This window comes from Lissotriton helveticus, chromosome 2_1 (genome assembly GCF_964261635.1).
Source record: "Lissotriton helveticus chromosome 2_1, aLisHel1.1, whole genome shotgun sequence".
In the NCBI taxonomy this organism is placed as follows: Eukaryota; Metazoa; Chordata; class Amphibia; order Caudata; family Salamandridae; genus Lissotriton; species Lissotriton helveticus.
This window is the reverse complement of record NC_136059.1, coordinates 985337817-985358409: the sequence shown is the minus strand read 5'-3', so window position 1 is coordinate 985358409 and position 20593 is coordinate 985337817. Positions and strand designations below refer to the sequence as shown.

The 20593-nt window shown below is 45.7% G+C and overlaps 1 protein-coding gene across 1 annotated transcript in view; it reads right to left on the bottom strand.

Annotated features, from left to right (window-relative positions):
* Nucleotides 1-19568, bottom strand: part of PIP5K1B (phosphatidylinositol-4-phosphate 5-kinase type 1 beta) — a 375649-nt gene extending 356081 nt beyond the window's left edge. The window contains exon 1 of the mRNA XM_078675735.1: nt 19116-19568. The gene's annotated coding sequence lies outside the window, so the exon portion shown is untranslated. The remainder of the gene's footprint in view (nt 1-19115) is intronic.
* Nucleotides 19569-20593: the final 1025 nt, after the last annotated feature.

The following is a 20593-nucleotide window of genomic DNA, read 5'->3' as shown; positions in this document are numbered from 1 at the left end:
CCTAGCCTTCCTGCTGCTTTGATGTTCTACCTTTTATCAAGGTTAACACTTTATAAATAAATAAAATACAAATATAATGCAAAATAGTCCCTATTATCAAATTCCTAAGAGAAATGTCAGCTTGTTGTAGGAGGAGTATATGAATGGCCAATAAAACACATTGTAAAATACAAATTCCAGTGACTGAATGAACCTTTCAAAACATTTCACTTATAAATCCAGAACTGAGTAAGGAACGCCACAATGTAATACTGTTGATTCAGTCGCCCAAAAGATAAACGGTTACTTGATACTGTAACTACCGTGACCTTCGACTATGCACATATCTGTGAGCCATTTGGTCATTTGCATTGAGAAATTCCAGGGACCCAGCCCAAATGCACCAGGAGGCACTTTATGCACCTTTTTGCAGGAGCACTATACACTTAGTCAACGGATAAAAGACTTAACTACTTTCTGAAGGAGTGTTGTATGGATTTCATGATATTCACCAGATGTAAAACTGACTTAATGCATCTGCCGGATGGAGACCATTTCAAGAGAATGATTGACTGAGCTAAACATATCAAGGTGTTCCACAGCTTATGATACTTTGTATGCATCCGTGCATACTGTTGGCATACTGGCCTGAAAGATAAATGGCTACTTGAGTCTGTAACTCGCATAACCGTAAACCATACACAGATCTGTAAACCAAAATAGCTGCCTTTAGATCCAAAACATTGCCAGGAAACAACAGGATTTGTAGATTATGTTATTAAACTGTTTTTGGCATTTACACTAGCAAACAGTTGCCTTATTAGGGTTAGGATGAAAACAATTGACAGTCGTAATTAAACTGAGCTCAGACCACAAGTTTGATGAAATGGGTGGGTGCTCGGGTGTTTGCTACAGTTTGACTGACTGCGAAGAGGAAAGGGCATGAAATTCGAAAAAGGAGAGCCCTGAGAGTGCGGGGCGTTTCCCCAGACTGAGTGCCCAATTTATCAAAATTTCATGCAACGCAGCGAGACACCTTGCTGCGCTGCGTGAAAGGGAGAGGGCTGGAATGCACCATGATCAACATTATATGGTGAGATTTCTGTACTTTATTTGCCCTGGCGCACAATGTGCTGCCTTGAGCCAATGCGGGCACCCTTGCACCATGGTGCAAGGGTGCCTGCATTGCAGGCATGAATGTTTTTGTACAGGAAGGGACGCCTTCCTGCACAAAACCAATGCTCTGAAGCCTTTTCCTCTTTCTACGTATGCTGCAGAATGCAGCACCCATAGAACGAGAAAAAACAAGGAGAAATAAAGATATTTCTCCTTTTTATGCCTCCCTGGGAAAGCATAGCATTCCGACACATTCCCAGATCTACCACCAATGGTAAATCTGAAAATGAGCCAAATCCTTGGATGGATACGTGGGAACACCCACATACAACCATGGAACACCTTCCTAGGGCAGAGTAACGCATGGTAGCAACTTGCACTGCCCTGCATTACTACAGATTTACCAAGCCTTACGTTGCTTGGTAAATCTGATTGTAGTGTTGCGCTGCCGCTGCATTACCTTCCGCGACTCAACACTATGATAAATCTGGCCCTGAGTGTATTTTGCTTAAAGCAGGAAAAGATAGTGAAGGGAAGCTGACCTTTCACATTCTGCTGGTTTCAAAGGGAGGAAGGACCAGCTTAGGTCGGTGTTAAAATGCAGTATTGTGCAGAATCTTGTGGGCGAGGAAAACGATTCTGAGATCACACCGTTTATAACAAGCAACTAGTGAAAAAGCAAAATTGGAGGCCAGATGTAATTCTTTCATAATATTAGAGAAGATGGACAGCAAGCCTTGCACTCTTTGGAACTTGTCCACCATTTCGGAGTGGTGCCCTAAGTTTACTTTAGTTCAACCAAAGCAAGTAAGGCAGAAATGGGCGAGATTTGGTGGCCTCAGCTGTAATCAACCAATCAGTGGATTTGTAGAGTGCTACTTGTCACCCATGAGAGTATGCAGGCGCTGGCAGGGTCCAGTTGATTAGCCGAATAGCCAGGCCTTCATGGACTTTCAGATCTCTGGAAGAGATAGAGAGGTCCGTAGTTGAAAAGGTAGCCCGTTCCATGTCTTCGCTGCTAGGTAGGAGAAGGAGCGACTTCTGCCTCTGCTATGTCAGATGCAGGGGTGAGGGTTACAGGAAGGGACGCGGAGCAGAGGTGTCTGATGGAAGTTCAGGCGATGGTTCAATTAGGCAGGTGTGCAGCTGTGTAGGTCCTTGTATGCATGGGTTAGGAGCTTGAACTTGCATCTTTTCTGTAAAGGAAAACAGTAGAGGTCCCTGAGGTAGGGGGTGATGTGGGTTAGTTTAGGGGGATCCAGGACTAGTCTGTCTGCAGCGTTCCGTATGGTCTATGGTCATCGGAGGAGGTGAGCTGGCGTTGGAGGTGAGAGAGTGTTGCTGTAGTCCAGGCAGCTGGAATTGAGAGTCGGGGTGGTTGCACATCTTGAGTTTTGGGGTAGCCATTTGAATATCTTACGAAGAATGAGGAGGATGCAGAAGCAGAAGGAGGAGGCGGAGTTTACCTGAGTCGTCATGGCTAGCTTGCTGTCCAGAATGATGCCTAGGTTCCTAGCGTGGTCAGTAGGGATAGGAAAGCTCCGAGTTCTGAGGGCCATCAGAATGCGGCCCACAGGGAGCTTTTGTTTTCGAAAATCAGTACCTCTGTCTTGTTCGTGTTGTGCTTCAGTCAGTTGTCCTTCATCCAGTAGGAGACATCTGTCATGCAGTTGTTGAAGTTGGTGTTGATGGTGTCTTCTGAGAGGGAGAGGATGATTTGTGTGTCATCAGCATAGGATATGATGTTGAGTCCGTGGATTTTGGTGATGCAGGCTAGAGGTGTCATATGAGTGTTGAAGGCAGATGGGGCTGAGTGAAGATCCTTTTAGTACTCCACAGATTGTAATTGTATTTATATAGCACCTACAACCTCTGACAAAGTGTTGAAGCGAATATGTCTCTTGACTCCGCACGTGTTTACAACGCGTGCCACTACCCCAAATGTTTTACTCCACAATATCATTTGCAATGCAGTGCTTTAAAACGCATTCCATTTCAACGCATTGTCCATGACACCGCAATTTACTATTCTAACTCGGCCGGGGCGTTGTAATGAGGAACGCATTGTAATGGTTTGCTGTGTAAAGCCCTGCGGTGAAAAAGTTGTTGTGGAGTACAAAATGTGGGGTAATGGACTGCATTGTAACACAGTATTTGTAAAGGATGTTTACCTGTTGAAGTGCTTTTTGGTGCATAGCATGCTACTCCAGAACCCAAAAGGGTTAGTGGTGGATTAGTAGAGGGAATTTGAGTGGTGGATATCAAATGAGTCTGTTAGTTGGATTGAATAAGATAATAGAGGGATAGACGAGGGAAGAATCTAGAAAGTGTAATGAGATCATCATAGTAAGAGGAGGTTTGGGATGAGTAAAAAGGAGAGATGGAAGAGTCTCTGCAAAGAGATTAGGGAGATCATAGTAGTGAATGAGGTTTGGGCTGAGTCAAGGGATGGATACATGAGGGAAGAATAAAGAAAGGGTTGTTTGAGAGATCATAGTAGTAAAATGAGGTTTGGGGTGAACCAGGGGGGATAGAGGAGGGAAGAGCCAAGAAAATGTTACTTTGGAGATCACAGTAGTAGAATGACGTTTGTGATGAGTCAGAGAGAGGAGGTAGAGGATATATTGAGAGAGGTATAGGGTGAGACAGAGTAGTGCATTGGAGAGAGTGAACATTTTCTCTCTTCTACAGTAGGAGTAAAGTAAAGAATATATAGATACATGACTGAATAGAAAGGATATACGTGTTTATGGAAGATAATATATTGAGATGATTTCCTTTGGAAATGATAGGGGAAGCCACACTTCTTGTGTTCTTCGGTGAGGAAAGAGGCGATCCATCCAAGATCGGCTCTTTGGAGGCCTATGTTGTGCAGCCTTGTGATGAGTGTGTGGTTGGGAACCATATCAAAGGCTGCTGAGAGGCCTAGGAGGATCAGAGCTGCAGTCTCGCCTCAGTCAAGTGGGGCTCGGATGTCGCAATTAGCTGCGATGAGGGCGGTCTCGGTGCTGTGTTTGCTGCGGAATCTGGTTTGGGAGGAGTCGATTAGGAGGCTTTGTTCCAGTTGTGAGTAGAGCTTTTGGTTGATGGTGTTTTCTAATATTTTATATGGGAGTGGTTGCAGGGAGATCGGTCAGTTGTTGTTGAGGTTGCTGGGGTCTGCTGATGGGTTCTTTAGTAAAGAGTTGACTTCTGCGAGTTTACAGTCCTAGGGGAGGCTGTAGAAGGAGAACTCCTCAGAAAAGTTGATTGTGATGAAGTATGTTCTTAGTTACACTATTTGTTAAATGAATGAAAGCTTTGAGTTGAAGATGACAGGTGCATTACGGGGAAAGTTCATTTTGGTTCATACATTGTTGTACAAGTGTGTTGCAGTCTTCGGCACATTTTCTTATACCTCATCATCCTGGTGCAGATTTCAGTTATTGAATGCAATTTGGTAGCAGGTTCATTCATTCTGATCAATAACTATAGCTAGTTGATCATGAGATCACGGTCCAGTGAGAATAAATTGAAGAGGTTCAATAAACTATCACGGACTAAATTAAATCTGATTATACAGCATTACAACAGTCATTCCACTGCCTACATGCCCAATGTTCAAACATCCTTCCCCACTTCATGTTCCATTGACTACACTTGCCCGCCAAAAGGAATGCCAAACTATTAGCTTGTTTCCAATTGCCACTCCCCAGGGTTGTAGATAATGGGTATCAGTAGGGAGCATCTTTAAGGTGTGTAGGTGTAGATCTGAATGTGGCCAGATATCTGACTCATCTCTCCCACTTGCCAAATGACCTTGAACCTTCCTACCCTTCCCCATGTCCTGGGGCAGTCCCTTCCAAAGCACTTGGCCTGGCCAGGAGGGCAGTGGTCAAGAATGGGTCATCCTGAAGAAGGAGACCTGTCAACTGATGCCACTGCTCACCTGTGTTGAATGTGTCCCCACATAGTCTGCCTCATTGCTTTGTCCCTTGGCCCAGGACTCCTGTTACGTCCTGCAGTCAAGGGAATGACTTGACTTGGAAGATGCGCCATTGTAGTCAGGCTGGGATCACCAGACTTGCAGGATCCCATCAAATTAATTCCGCTAAAGGGTAGATATGGGAGGAAGCTCAGCTCCTATGAGGATCCCTAATAGATTATTAGGACGAATGCTGGATCCACAGTGTACAAAAGGTAAGCAACAAGGAAGCATGGTGTGGTATTAGGGGTGTGGGTGAAGCGTAGAGCAGCAAGGAGTGGAGCGAGAAGGGTGCATTGTGCTTGGTGAGTGCAGGCAAAGGCTGGTTAAGGATTATGAAGGAGTGCAGACAAAGGCTGGTTAAGGATTATGAAGGTGGGAGTAGGAGAGACAAAGGGAGTGCAAGAAGTGGGTGGAGAGAGGTGCAAGACAGAATATGTGGGATGGAGGGCAGCGGTATGCTCGGCGGGAAGATAGTTTAAGGAGCAGATAACTCACTATTAAGACATGGTGGTGGCTATAGGAAAGCAGACACTGTTGTATGCAGACTCATTCATTCATTCATTCATATGAGGGTACAGATTGCTCTTGGTGTCTACTATGACTACAGGAGCATTCCTGACGAATGCCCTTGGCTGTTATTGGAGCTGAGCTCGCCCAGTAACGACTGCCAGGCGCAGCTGTTTAGCACATCTGCAGATATGGAGAGCTCTTGCACTGAGCAGAGATTATGGAATGCCCTTGTCTTAGTTTTATCTCTACTTCCCTATGAATCGAAAGACTGCAATAGCATTTGTGGCTAAAGAATCCCCACATTGCATGCATATCTTGAAGTAATGTTGTGCGTGAAGTTATGGTTTTCCTCATTCACCAAGTTATTGGGGCAAAGACACATAGCACCTGCTTTCTAACTTGATACCATGTTAATTTTGTCTTATGCTGGAAGGTGGTCGATGAATAGAACTGTGAATATTTAGCATGAGACCCGCCAGCCATCTTGCATCTAACCTCTTTTCATGAAAAATCTGGCAGGGCAATAGATTAAATAGCTGGCCTATCAGCATCTTGCATAGGACTAATCAATGAAGCAACTGCTCCACTTTTAATTTCCAGTGGATCTCTGAATCAAGTACACCACCCCCAAAATATCTACAATGGCAGCTCAAAATATATAATTACCCTACTCCCTCACAGTCACTCACCCATCATAAATTCACAGAGCAGCCTGCAGGAGTACGGCACACTCACTGTCCCAGAGGCTGTCCCTCGAGCATGCACCCCAACTTTACTTTTTCCTTAGTTATGGATACAGAGAGGTGCCCCATGCTGCAAAGCACACTATGCTTCTTCCAAGTGACAGCTCACATGGAATGGCCCCACTACAGCCATCCCATGTTCAACTAAAGGGAAGCCAGAAGGATATCAATGAACAATCAGCTGGAGCAACAAGGAGCTGATTTCTGCATTAGGTCTGCGTTAACCTCTCCCCAATGCAAACCTGTGCTTCCACCCCACCCTGATCCCCTCTACCCCCAATTTTACTCCAGACTCGCACTCATTCAACTCATTGTCCACATCCACCATTCATTTCAGTGCCTAAAGGGACCACGAACACCATGTAACTGGGACACAAAGTGCAACATTACGAGCCAGAGTAAAGATCCGCAGTAAGCCACTAAATAAATGAACGCTCAAGAAGGGAATGGCTCTGAACTCTACCATACAAAGATGATTGCAATGAGGCATGAACCACCCCTGATGAAATATCAACCATACAGACTGTTCCAGAGGTTTGCGATCTTGGCCTTTGAAAATACCGGAAGACAACGCAGATTGTGAGACAAGAACAGATTGACACTCAGACAGTTTACATCTATTACATTTGGGCAGCTACCTGAAAACACACTGGGACAGGGAACCACACTGGCAGATAGGGCAGAAGCTAAGAGACAGTGGTTCAGAAAGTACACCAGGCTTAGTACAAAGAAGATACTGGTTCTCGGCCAGTACACAAACCAAATAACAGAAAAGGACAATGTTGGACCTAAACTTCAAAAGGATAAGACACACACTGAAGGCACACGTTGGTACAAAAGGTAGAAGGTAGTACATATTGGGCCCAGGAGTACATAGATATTGGCTGGAGGGACATCATACATGTTTATGTTTGTTTATGTTTTTGAGATTTTTATTGCGCACAACTACCCAAGGGTGTCTCGGCGCATATCAGACTGCTGAGGCGGAGGGCTACCCACGGTATCATTGGTTAAATAACCAGATTTTCAGGAGTTTACGAAAAATGATAAAGGTAGGGCTAGTTTTGATGTACAAAGGAAGAGTATTCCACAACCTGGGGGTTGCCACTAAGAAGCGTCTGTCGCCCCAGCCGGTGGTTCTGGTACGTGGGACGGGAAGGAGGTGGGTGCAAGCTGAACGAAGGGGTCTTTGAGGAGAATAGATCCGGAATGTATCCTTGAGGAACCTAGGTCCTGAATCATGGATGGCCTTATAGGCGATGCATAATGCCTTAAATTTTATCCGGCTTTTGACTCTTAGCCAATGCAGGTGACGAATGGCCAGCGAGGTAGGGCGGCGACTAGGAATGTCTAGCAAAACTCTAGAATGGAACAACTCACAGGGAAAGCCATTCCAGCTAAAGGAACCACGATTGGTGAGTAGAGTAGAGGCTGACAGGAATCGTACGCACCAAAGTAGCAAATGAAAGTATTTCATTTGAAACATCACAGGCACTCAGCCATGGAGCATACTGCCAATGAGGACCACAAATTTGGAAACCACTCCTTATATAGACCGAGCAACCCTCTCATTGTGACATGATGACACAAACATTGATATGCAGACTGTAAATCCGGGAAAGGGGTTGTCTAATGTAATATCGTTGCTAGAAATATTGTGTGGAGAGAATATTGTGTCAAAAAGATCGAGGACTAAAATATCAAGAAGGTAACTGCAAATAGGTAAGTATAGCTCTACTATTCTTAACTCCACACCTTAAGCATATCTTCATGGTACATATACTTGCAGTTAAGTATAGTAACCTATAGAAAATTAATTTTGCAATATTTGTGTCCTCAATATTCTTTACACAATATTTGTACCTCAATATTAGAGAATCCATACACTAACTGGAATCCCTTCAAATTGTTCCATGATAGATGCCTCAAAGCAGGAAAGCACACACTGGTAGAAAATCATGTTGACCAGGAAAGGGAACACACAGATGCTGTAACAGGGGGCACACACAGTGTGATGCTGGGACTGATGCCAGGACAGAAAATACTTTAACAGTAACAAATAGTGGAACAGAGGAGACTTAACAATGGATCCAGGCAGTGACATGTGGACAGGAACCATATTGACACTGGGAATATGAGACACCAATTCTGGAACAGGAAAACACAAACACTGCTAAAGGGAAACACACTTGCTTGGACATAGTGAGTGCATTTCATGGGGAATCCAAAATCAGGAAAGAAAAGGCACACGTACGGGAACAAAGAATACAGTAGTACTGGCACACAAGAACATTTAAAGTGGGATGGCAAAACAGTCCAACCGGTATGAGTCACGAGTTACAAGACAAGGATACTTATGCCTGCTACTGAAACACAAGGCACACTAATTACTTTCGAACAGTATTTGGTTCGAAGTTGCAAATCCGGCCTCCTTAATCCTCTTTAATCCCCAATGGGAAAAAGGCTGCAACCTGCAGTTTGCACACCACGTATCAAAAGATGTTGATTGGCACACAGTACCAAGTAAATAAGACCCTCTTCAAAAGCATTTGAATTAGATGCAAGGTCCACAAAATTACTAAAATCCGTCCCAAAATTCCCTTTTTCTAGAAAAATACAAAATCTACAAGACAGTGGTCTGCATACTGAAGACTGGAAGGTTTTGGAACAGGTTATCAGGCCAGTACTGAGTCAGGAATACAGTGATGTTGGACAGGGGGACACTGTCACACCTCGACTGAAACCAGTGACTTATTGATCAACTTCATAGTGGAAGGTCACTAGAAACGATGCCAGATGGCAATTGCTGAAGAACATCCTCTGTCACCAGGCATGGTATGCTCTAAACAAGCATTGGCAAAGCCACTAGGTTTTGTCTATGCGAGATCTATTGGTCTTTTCAATGTTTTTTGGAAAAGAAAAATGCTATGACCAGGCCAGCATTGACCATGTCATAGTGTTTTTTCCTTTTACGCCGTGTTGTACAGTAGCCTGCACTGCTGTGCAATATGTGTAAAAACAGCGCTGGGGTGGTGGTGGTACAAGCAACATAGGGGGCAAATGGGGCAGGGAGTGTGGAACAAAACAAATATGGGGAGAAGGACAGGGGGAAGGAGCACAAGTGTGTCATGACAGAGGGTGGGGGTAGGAAACCGTATAGTACCCAGCACTCTTACAGAGCACATTGCATCAGGTAAAAAAACATCCCTGGAACAGCACGCAGCCAGTGGAAGGGCATTGACTGCAAACAAGAAGCAGTGACAGGTCCATTCTCCATGGCGTGGGACAAGCCCCAGGAAGAATGCAGGAGCAGGTGAGAAGTCAGCAGGGAGATGGAGGTGTGACCAGTAGGAAGCAAGGATACAAGAGTGAAGTGAAAGCCAACCAATGGCAAGCATTAGTAAGTAAACGGGGGGTTCTTAACCCGCTTTTAAACTTTTTTAAATAGCTTTTACTGACAGCTCAAGGGTGCTGTGGGCGGATCTAAAAAGGGACAACACCGATTGCAAAATTAATTGATCACAAGCAGAAGGGTGAGAAGGAAGAGCACAATAACGCTCATCCTGTTCCCTGTTGCACCCCCCCCCCCCCTGGGAAAATCCCACCAAAGTAAGTCTGGGTACCTACGACGACTGGAAGACAGTGCCTGGCAACTGTTACAGAACTCAATGGACACTGATCACACTGATGGAAGAATCAGGAAAGTGGAAAATTCTCCCTTATCCAATGAAGCCCCATTATGGTTAAAAACACACAACCTGGAGAAGAGATGATCCACAGAGAGGCTGCAGCCAGCCCTAAGAGACCATGCCAGAAGTTGGCTAAAACTGTGATGTTCAAAAAACCAAAGTGGGGAGAGCTAGGACAGGTGGATGGCCGTCCTTGTCACTAGAAGTAACTACTAACCAAAGAAGACGGCCACATTAAATGACTGTCTGACACTAGAGTGTCAGACAGGTAGAATTCTGGAGGTATTTTTATATTTACACTTACTTCATCACATTCACTTACACCTCAACCAACTCCACTGTAATCAGGTGTCGCAGCACAGCTGGATTGCATTCAGCTACTCAGCTGGGACCCGATGATGAAGCAGGACACCAACCAGGTTGGTGTGTGAGGGTTTTCTTAACAAACCTATGAGGTGCCAGACACTCTAGTGTCAGACAGTCATTTAATGTGGCCGTCTTGTTTTGTTAGTAGTTAAAACTGTGATGTGCAATCTCTATGATAGCTTAACAAACTTAATATATTGGATCAGCAGATATTCTGCGAGAGTAAAGTGTGGTTTTTAAAACCGTTCAAAATATACTGCTTGTTAAAAAGCAATCTTGCCAACATGAATCAATGTTAATGAATATAGGCCCTCCTTCAGGACTGTGACTTGTCTAAAGCACGAACATTTTGGGTTTCGTCCAGGGTAACAAAATAACTGACGTTGTGAGGAGCAGACCGTCCTTTTACCTCGAGGCAGGCCATCATGGACTCTGCATGAAATATTCTGAGAAACAAGAAACCCCTGTTCATACCGAAATGGCTCTGCTTGTACAAAAAGAGGACGAGGAGGGGCACAATCTCCATTACCAGCTCTGTACCCCATGGGAAAACCCTCTGCAGCTGCAGACAGAAGGTTCAGTCACAGAGGCCTGGGCGTGCTTTCCAAGAAAGGGAAGATAAACAGGCCTTCGTCTTATCTCTATCAGCAGGCCAGGGTGTGGGAGTACAGGTTGCCCCGGGAGCCCTAGCTGAACGACAGATGGCTGCAGGGCACTGCGCTTGGGGGCAACAAGACGACTAAGCAAAATGACACGTGTAAGGCTGGCTCCAGTTTCTAAGAAAAGTCAAAACGTTTACTTCATCAGTCCTCTGTGGAGGGAAATTAAGTGAATCCGGAGGAAGCCCAACTTTAATATTCTCAGTTTCGAAGCGCTTTTTATGCAACAGTGCAGGTGCTGAAAGTGTGGTACAGTGCAAGTGCAAGCGGATTTCCGCCAGTCTGCATGCAAAGGCGCTTATATGGTTTAGTAAACACATGGGTAGTTCAATTTTTGTGTAGACAAATGACTATCACACCGCAGGACTACACTGAAGAGTGAGAAGCTTGTGCTTGTTTTGTGAGAAAAACTAAGATGGTTCTTTTACTGTGCTAAATAGGAATTAATTAACGTGTCGGCATTGTGATGACTTTGTGGGGTTGCATGCACATTCAATCAGATAGCCCAGGGTTGGACTAGAAGCATGCAATCAGAGTGCGCGGGCATGCATGCATGAATAGCATGTGACACTGTGTGTACTGAACAGTGCATCTGAGCTTCGTTTGTGAGTGGCTGGTTATGTGTACTGCTGCACTGGTGCTTTATAGTTCCCTGAATGAAACAGCCAGTCGTGGTTCTTGCAGGTTAGTAATCGGGTGGTATCAATCAATCAGTATTTGTAGAGCGCGCTAATCACCTTGAGGGGTATCCAGGCAGTGAGTGGGGAGAGGGTATTTGAACAGCCAGGTCTTGGGGCCACTCCTGAATTAGGCAAGGGAGGTAGAGATTCGTAGGTGGATGGGGAGGTCGTTCCATTCCTTGCCAGCGGGGTGGGAAAAAGAGCAACCTCCGGCTCCAGTACGATGGATGAAGGGCCAGAGAGACCGACAGCAGGTGTCGGTGGCATGGTGGAAAGCCTGGGGTTGTTCAGGTGCAACTGTGTACCAGCTAGTCACTAGGTGGTATGTTACATTTACAATGTCTCAACATGACATTATGAGAAGTTTTACTCTCAATATCGTTGGCAGTGGCAAATATTATCACAGTGGACTGTAAATAAGCAAACATATCTGCAATTAATTTAGATAATGTACGCACGTTTGTCACCAATGGCTCGGTTCCCTTTGAGAGTCCTCAGTATATGAAATGTCAATGCTCAGATTTGTGCATTGCTTGTTACAAAGAAGGGATGGAACAAAGAAGGGATGGAACTAAGAGATTGTCAATCTGGTTTGGCAGTTAAGTAAAGTGAGGGTGGGGAAACTAAGTGATTTTTGCCAGGAAATTTAAATGTTGTCAAGGGGTGAAACCAGAAATAGAGATGAGGTTTTCATGGTTCACAGTATCAATTTGCCTACATCGGAGGGTAGGTCAGATGAACCCTCCTGACAGAAGAGACCAGTGCATGAATGTTCTGCCTTAATTTTCTTGACCTGACCATGTTTCTTGGCGTAAAACCGAAAGAGCTTGAATTTGAGGTTGGTGCCTACATTAATAGGCACGGTGTCGTTGACTAATTCACTATACAATAACAGAGATTGTACTAGCCTATGCAGAGATAATCAACATATTATTAAAAAACATGGAAGGAAGTGCATAGAAATTCTAGATTTTAACAAAGAGATGGAGACGGATATTACATGCCGGCCACACCACCAGTGTTTGCTCCTGAAGTTACCCAAAGGCTTCAACCTCAAAACAGGTCGAGGTCTGGCTTGATATTGAACATGTTGCTACCTCAAACACGAGAACAGGTGCACCAAAGCCCCACTCTTTTATGTTATGCTGAATTATAAAACAAAAGAAAAAGAAGTCCACAAGGCTCTGAAAAATAACCGGAAAAGAACACTAGCAACAAACAGAGTGCTCATATTCATATCCTAATAGCATCGCACCCAAGGAGGTTCAATTAGCCGGAGTGGGGTTTCGGTTCACAATGTTTACATGTGCTTTGTATATTGTACAATTTATATACCTTGGCTGGAACATGCTGTTTGTGTGGGTCACCGCTGGTGGCTATTGATTTAAGTCTGATTGTACTTTTGCAATGTCGTGTTTATAGAGGTTGGCATGGTGAAAAGGAACAATGTATTGGTTTGTTCTTTTGTTGGGAGGTTTTGCTAAGTGCTCATCCGGTCTGTTCAGGCGTCACTGCTTGTTATGAAGGAGTGACGACATACGGGTGTGGGTGCCTTTTGGAGGTATAAATACAGTTTTGTGGCCCGCACATTAAATTAGTCTAAATTGTGCTGTGCAGGATTAACACTCCATACATCATTTCACATTGGTACTTTTAAGAGCAACCTGACAAGCAGCATTGTAGTTTTTAACAGAATGTTGAATAACATGTGTTCATTTAATGCTTGCCGTGTTAATTTATCTGCATGTTTATAGTGCCCACCCTCCCTATTGGCTCCATCTCAGAGCTTACAATGGGAGGGTGATATGCAGACTGGTGGGCAGGACAACAGTCAGAACATAAAGGCAAGTGATGTACTGATTGGGCTTAGTGCTTGGCAGAAGAGGTGGGTTTTCAGTTTTTTTAAACTTTAGAAAGGCTTTGGTTATGAGTGGCCTTGTGGGCTGCAATATTTGTCACAACTACTAAAACCAAATGCTCCAGGGCTAGGGATGAAATGGGTGTCATAAATTTTGCCTATTACAACTTTTGCTTGTTCACAAGGGGACTAACGTGGATTTTTGATGCTTTCCACCAGAAACTCAGCAGGTCCCGGTTTAACCAGACATGTTCTTCTGTTAGATTCCAGCAGGTCTGACCTGCTGAGATTTATTAAGGGGCATGGGGTGCGGACTTTATTGCACCTGGTAATTACTGCTTACTGTAAACTCTAACTCACTTGCCATTACGACCCCTTCATAAAAAAACAGGCATGTGGGAAGGGATTGTTAACAACCAGAGCACTCATAATCCAGACCAAAGTCTGCCTTGAAGGGCAGGGCCAGAATGAGGAAGTTCTACAGGGATGAGCCTTGTGAGTGAAATGACGGCGAGTCTGGTTTGTGGGCCAGCAGACAGATGCTTCAAGGACAGGAGTGCGGTCATGGAAGACACAGGTTTTTGCTCTTCACCCTTTTATTTATTTATAGATTTGCTGAGTGCACGAATCATCCTCTCTCTAGGGGACCTCTCGATACTTGAGTAGTCCACACTGGTAAGAGTTTGATGATAATATTATAGCCTTATAGCCCGCAAAAGCAGGCTATACCAGCTATTAAAGGCCCGCTCCTGCGTTAAAGGCCCGAGCCGAAGGTGAGGGACTTTAATAAGGGACTAGGGCTTTAATAGTCGGTATAGCCCTGCTACAAAGGGCTATAAGGCTATTAGAACATTCTGCCACGAGAGGGCAGAATGTTCTAACAAATAAAACAATGCCCCTCGAAGCTCAAAGGGATTTAAATCCCCTCGAACTCAGAGAGGCCTTCGTAAAACATTGGAATGTTCCTCTGAGGGCCTTTCTTTACCAGTCCGTAGAAGCAGGGAGCACTCCATTGTCTACAATGGAGCTCCCAACATTCCAATGTTCTTATAAAGATTAAACAACCATGTTTTCAGAGATTTCTTAAATGAAGGTAGGTCTGAACAATAACGTAGCTGTAGGGGTAACTGGTTACAGTGTTTGGGGGTTAAAAAAGAAAAGGAACGCCCCCCATACCTAGCTGTACGACTACAACCAGCACATAACGGTAGTAGTTTGCTAGATCTAAATTGGCGTGTCACGATTTATGGCTGCAGCTTGTTTTTGAGACAACATGGACCATTCCCATGCAAAGTTTGAAAACCAAACAAAGAAGTTTAAAAAAGAGCACGCTTTTTTATAGGCAGCTAATGAAGGGAGTGTAATAAAGGTTCAGAAGAAGACAGAGGACAAAGGTTGCTGACAAGGTGGGCCGCCGTTTTCTGCACCACCTGGAGTCTGGAGAAAAGGCCTTTGTTCATTGCGACCAAGAGGGAGTTCCCATAGTCCAGGCGACTCACTATCAATGCCTGGACTAGGGTGTTCCTGGTTTGCAAGAGAACCCAATCAAAGGCTTTTCTGAGCATGCACATCACATCAAAACATGTCCCAGAGATAGAATTGACAAGCTCATTCATTGAAAGGTTGTCATCACAGACTAGTAGATAATAAGAGCAAGTAAAAATGTGCTTGATGCGGTCAGATGTTTTCAGTCCAAATCTGCAGCTAGCTATAAGATTTCAAGCATTTTGGCAGGGAGGCCAAGAATATGACAACTTGAAAGAGTCACTGTGTCAGAAGCCACCTGCGAGGGCCCAGGCTATCTGGTGCAGTAGCAACAAAACCACACATCATCCCAAAAAGAGGTGGCCGCGTGCTGCTGGAGCCAGGCTGCTCATATGTGCAGGGTGAGTGTGAAGGTGAAGCGGGGCGCCCAGAGAGAAAGGCCAGGTGAACAGGAGGCCCCCAAGGTGCTTAACATATAAGAATGGATTGATTACTCTGTATACAAGGTGCAAAGGCATTTAAGCACTACCAGTTGCTCTACATCCAATGCAGCATGAGTGGAGCAATCCCTATTCTGTCGGTATTTCTAAATATGCAGGACAGTATCATGAGCATATGTTTGGTACCTGATGCTGCTGTTATTTTTGTTTCTGTTGTCGTACGAAAACTGTGTTTCGTCATTGTTGGCATATGGAGCAACAACGGCAGTGTAGCAAAGGTGTAAATTAAATGCAACATACACATATTAAAACACACATTCCTCCTAATCAGAATCATTCCCTGATGTCTCTGCATTTATTTCACATACTACTACCTCCCGAAACCACGTGATGACATTATAAAGTGAGTCTGGGCATGCCTCGCTAGTCCCACCTTTGCAGCGTGTCCTATTTACTGGTGGGAAACTGGCCCTCACATGAAGAGACAGAGAGACTGAACCATTCAAAAAATAAACAAGTGGAAGAGGGCAAGTCCTGGGGGAGATCCATGGAAGTCAAAAAATTTGAAAAAAGGTGGGACAAGCAGGAACCAATATACAATTAGAAGCAATGTTTTCTAAAGGACAATGACAACAGCCAGTCAGAAGCTGGAGGCAGGCTGTAAGCCCTAGACTGAATACAGCATGTTGAGCGACAGTGCATGCGCTGCTTAGGCTGGACCTAAAAAAACTATATGTGGTCACAAATACTAAACAAATGAGTCAGACTTGTGCTTAAGTAGCAATCACTATTCCAAATAACTCAACGACATACACAGCAGGGGCACTGAGCGCTCACTTAGCTACAAAGGATGCTCCTACCACTGTATGAATGCCATTATCTGAAAGTTGTCCCTGTAGAAGCTGATGGGGCAGTTCATCTGACACATATATATTATCTATCTATCATTGGTACCTGTGCCTGGTATACATTAGTACGATTCACTCGTTCCCATTCTCGGGAGGTGTTCCTAGTCATGCAGACAGGGTGCCATGGGTCCTAATGGATGCAAGGAAAGTGGGTGCTCTCCTCTGTGTGAATAGTGTGAGGCAGCCAAAATTGGGTTGCAGCTTGTCCCTTAAAGCCCTAGCCACCGGTGCCCCTGCACTGGCAGCTCTAACAATAGCTGTGCCCCTGTGAAGTTAGTCCAACTAAGCTTGCCCATCCTTCTAGTTGATATGGAATTAATATGAATGAAATCAGTGGCAGCCAGTGTGCATCCAGTGCTTAATTTGCCCAAAAATATAGAAGTGCAGGTGAACAAAGTTTTTAAAGAGCCCGCCACCGGCACTGTCGACTGCCAGGATTGCTAAATACCAAGGCTGCATAGTCTTGAATTAACCTTGTGTCGCTCTCTTGCAGTACCCTGCATTTCTTGTCTGTTTATATCACTCTGTGTTCTTTTTCTTCCCTGCTCCCATCCTCATTCACTGTTTTCCTATCTTTCTCTCCCTCCTTCTTTCCACATTTACTGCCTTTCTCTTGCTCAAAGTATGATGATGAAAAATATGCCTCAGGAAGTCCTCAAAAGTGATTACTGGTGCCCACCACCTGAAAACACCGGCACAAACTAAGCAGAGTGTATTTTTGGTGATCGCTGAAGAAATCTGTATTTTGACCCCTTTTAAACCAGTCCTTTTAGTAGACGTACATTTAAAAGTCCTTCTAGGTGAGAGGAGAAATAGAAGGTCTGGGAGCCGATTGAGACAGCTGTTGGCGCTGGGTCTCCGAGACAACAGCAATACACACATTCTCTCTCAGCCGACAGTCGAGAAGGAGACGCCGTTGCTATGCTCGCTGTGCGAATCCACATGCCACAAGACAGTGCTTTGGGGGGTTTATTTCTGCTGGGCGTGTCTTGTCTAGTCCGCGTGACCCTGGCCTCTCAGAGACCACCCACGGGTAGCTATTGATTCTTTTAGTTGGGGAGAGCTCCCTCGGACCCTGCACCCGCCAATCATTGGAGATAAAAATTACTATTGACCATAAATTATTCAGACGATTGTCATGGCTGACAGAATTATTGGTGGGGAAGAAGGTGGGTGGTGCACGGAGTGCAATAAACAGATAGACACAAACAGCCGTGCAGTAGATAGATACACAGCAAAACAACCAGTGTGAAAACATGCATCAGCTGATTACTGAAGAAGGGGCGTGTTCCGTAATTTGAATGAGGAGTCTTCTGGGGTTTGGGGAATTTCCCATGGGTCCCCGGGGTTATAGGTCGGTACACGGGAACTTCAGAGGTGGAAGTTAGGTCTTACTAGGTTAAAATTCATTACCCCATATATTCCTCTATTTAACGTGGGGGACTAACCAGGCAAGAGTCCATTCCCAAAACTGCGTACCACAGAGAGACAGAAATCGAGGGATGGAGCAAGTCAAAAGGACCCAGCGAGGGAGGCGGGACTTGACGGGCTTCCGGTCTGTCCGTTCCCACCGCTGGCCACAGTTACCAAGAGAAACATCGCAGTTTTAAACTCTGCTCATTGAGACATTAATCCGCCGCGGCTCTGCGGCTGGCACAGCTGATCCGATACATATGTGTGATATAATAACCCCGACGCCCGGACCCTGCCCGCAGCTGCGCCACTGATTATCGGACGGATGCCCGGAAGCAGGAGAAGAATGCGGGCTGGTGGGGGCAAGCGCTGCAGGCTACCTGCAGGTTAATATTCCAGTGAATAAGTGACTCCTTGGGATGAAATGTGGGGCGGGGGAGCAGGGAAGAAGGACGTTACTGGGAGAAGGGTCAGAAGACGGGGGCTGTGGATGCACTCAGGGTGGAAGGGGGTGCAAGGGTGGCGGCTGGACCCGGGGGCGTAGGGATAAATAAAAGGGGGCTGAAGTGACTGCCCAGGGTCGGTGTAGGCAATGGGGGCAGCCCCCACGGCGGGGGTAAGGACTGGCCGGCGGGGGCAAGTACAGAAGTCAGCAGTCAAGGTATCAATGGCAACGTAGGGTCAAGAGGTGGACAGGGGAGGCTGTGCACTGGGTGAGGGATGGCATGGGGCCTGGACGGGAGTTGGGGAGGGGTGGCAGCTCCCGAGGCAAGGTGCAGGAGATGCACAGTGGGTTGCTGGACAGGAGCCGGTCAGTGACAGTATACAGGTGAGGGGTAGAAGATAAGGAAAGATAGCTGCGATCATGGTAGGTGTGCACCAATGAAGGCATTCTGTGCAGGGGGTAGAAGATGGGCAGTGGTGTCTGCACCCAGGGAACATGTTTGGCATAATGAGCAGTGTAATCACCCAGGGCGAGGGAAGGGGATTAGTAGGGTTGCCGGCTGTAGGTGGCAGTGCCACTCAGTGCAGAGGTCACATATGGACAGTGGTGGTGGCAGCCCCCTCTTGCAGGGAGGATGGGGCTGCAGACAGCGATGGCAGCACCCAATGCAGTGGGTGATGGCCAGTGGTGTCAGCCCCCAAAGCCCCGTGGCACCTCTTGCCACCTGCACCAAGGAATGACCCTGCAGTGCAACATCAGGGCACATTTTAGGCTGCGGTTGCCGAGTGCCGAGCCGGTGATCTCGGGCCACGGCGAGAGTCGCCGCAGCAGGGCAGCGGAGCTCACTTGGATCTTACCTGTCCACGGGGATGCTTCCTTCCCGTCCCGGTCTGGAGTCCTCCTGCTGCTGCTGGCAGAGACGCAGCCTGACCGCAGGGCAGCAGCACATCCACCGCGCGCCCGGCCTCTCGCTTCGCCCTCCCCGGCGGCTGCGGAAGATTCCTCCCTCCTGCTCTCCTTGAGCCAAGGGGCGCCGGTATCTCAACGCAACACCTACTGTACACACACTGCCTCCTCCCTCCCCGTGGCCTGCGGGGAGGGGCGGGGGTTAAACGGGATGGTAATTTGTCGTCACCAGGCTCCCACCCCCGAGGCAATGAGCGGACGACAGAGACATACTGTGCGGTGCGTTCACACGCTGCGTGGCAGGAGCGGCAGCAGCTCCGGCAGGCAGCTTACCTGCCTGGGGCCGCACGACGCAGACGGAGGGCACGTCTAGGTTGTGGCAAGCGCCACGCACGCGTTAGGATGATCAGCCACGCCCCTATTTGTCATTTCTGGCACGTCATGTACACGACGGTCTCGTAAACATACATCTGCCTTGAAAGAATTGCAATTTAGCAAACTGGAGTTGTCATTTTTACATGTCCGTTATTCTCTGAGCCAGAAAGCGAACAGACACCTATGTAAAATGTACACAATTGAAGCGTATATTCATTGATGTGAGTGAGAGATATCTGCAGTATGTATATTTAGTGCACCCCCTTCTGTGGATCGACCCCCCCTCCCAAAAGCTACGTAACAAGAAAATAAATTCCGTATTTCCATTTGTGGCAGGTAATGCATTTATTGTTCAAGTGAAGATAAGGCAGTTAGTAAATAGTTATTTCTCAGAAATAGTTTGTGCAACTTTAAACGTACTTCATGGTTTTCTACAAGCAATTCTGGGAGAAAATTCCAAATGCAAGTTGCATATAAGGGAAACATTTTCTAATGGCAGTAATTGCTTTTGTTGTTGTTTGATGCTATATATTGGTTTTAGGTGTATTTGTATTTAATCAGTATAATTCCAATTTTTAACCATATGCTCTCCAATGTTCAGAATCTCATATACCCAAATGGAATGCTTCCTTTTCTATGCATCATGCCATACGGTCCATGCTAACATGGCTTAATGATCCTATTTTAATCAAATCAATGATGTCATGCTACAATGAGGTCTACGTGATTTGCTGGAGAGAGAAGGGTTTAGAACAGTGGTTCCCAAACTTTTTCAACCTGTGGCTCCCTTGACATATTTGGCCATTGGTGGCGGCTACCATCATGTCAATTTTTTTTAGGTGGGGTGATGATGTAAGCCTGACCACAGGCACTGGAATGTACAGTGATTAAGAAGGAGATGTAATAAATGAGAAACCGGGCTGTAATAAACAAAATTCAAGTATAATAGCTGCAGCCCGATATTCAATAGTTTTTTAGCTACTCTAAACTTACATTGAAAAACCCATGTTTTTAGATAAGCCCATTTTAATGGATGTGTGGGTGTTTTCAAACG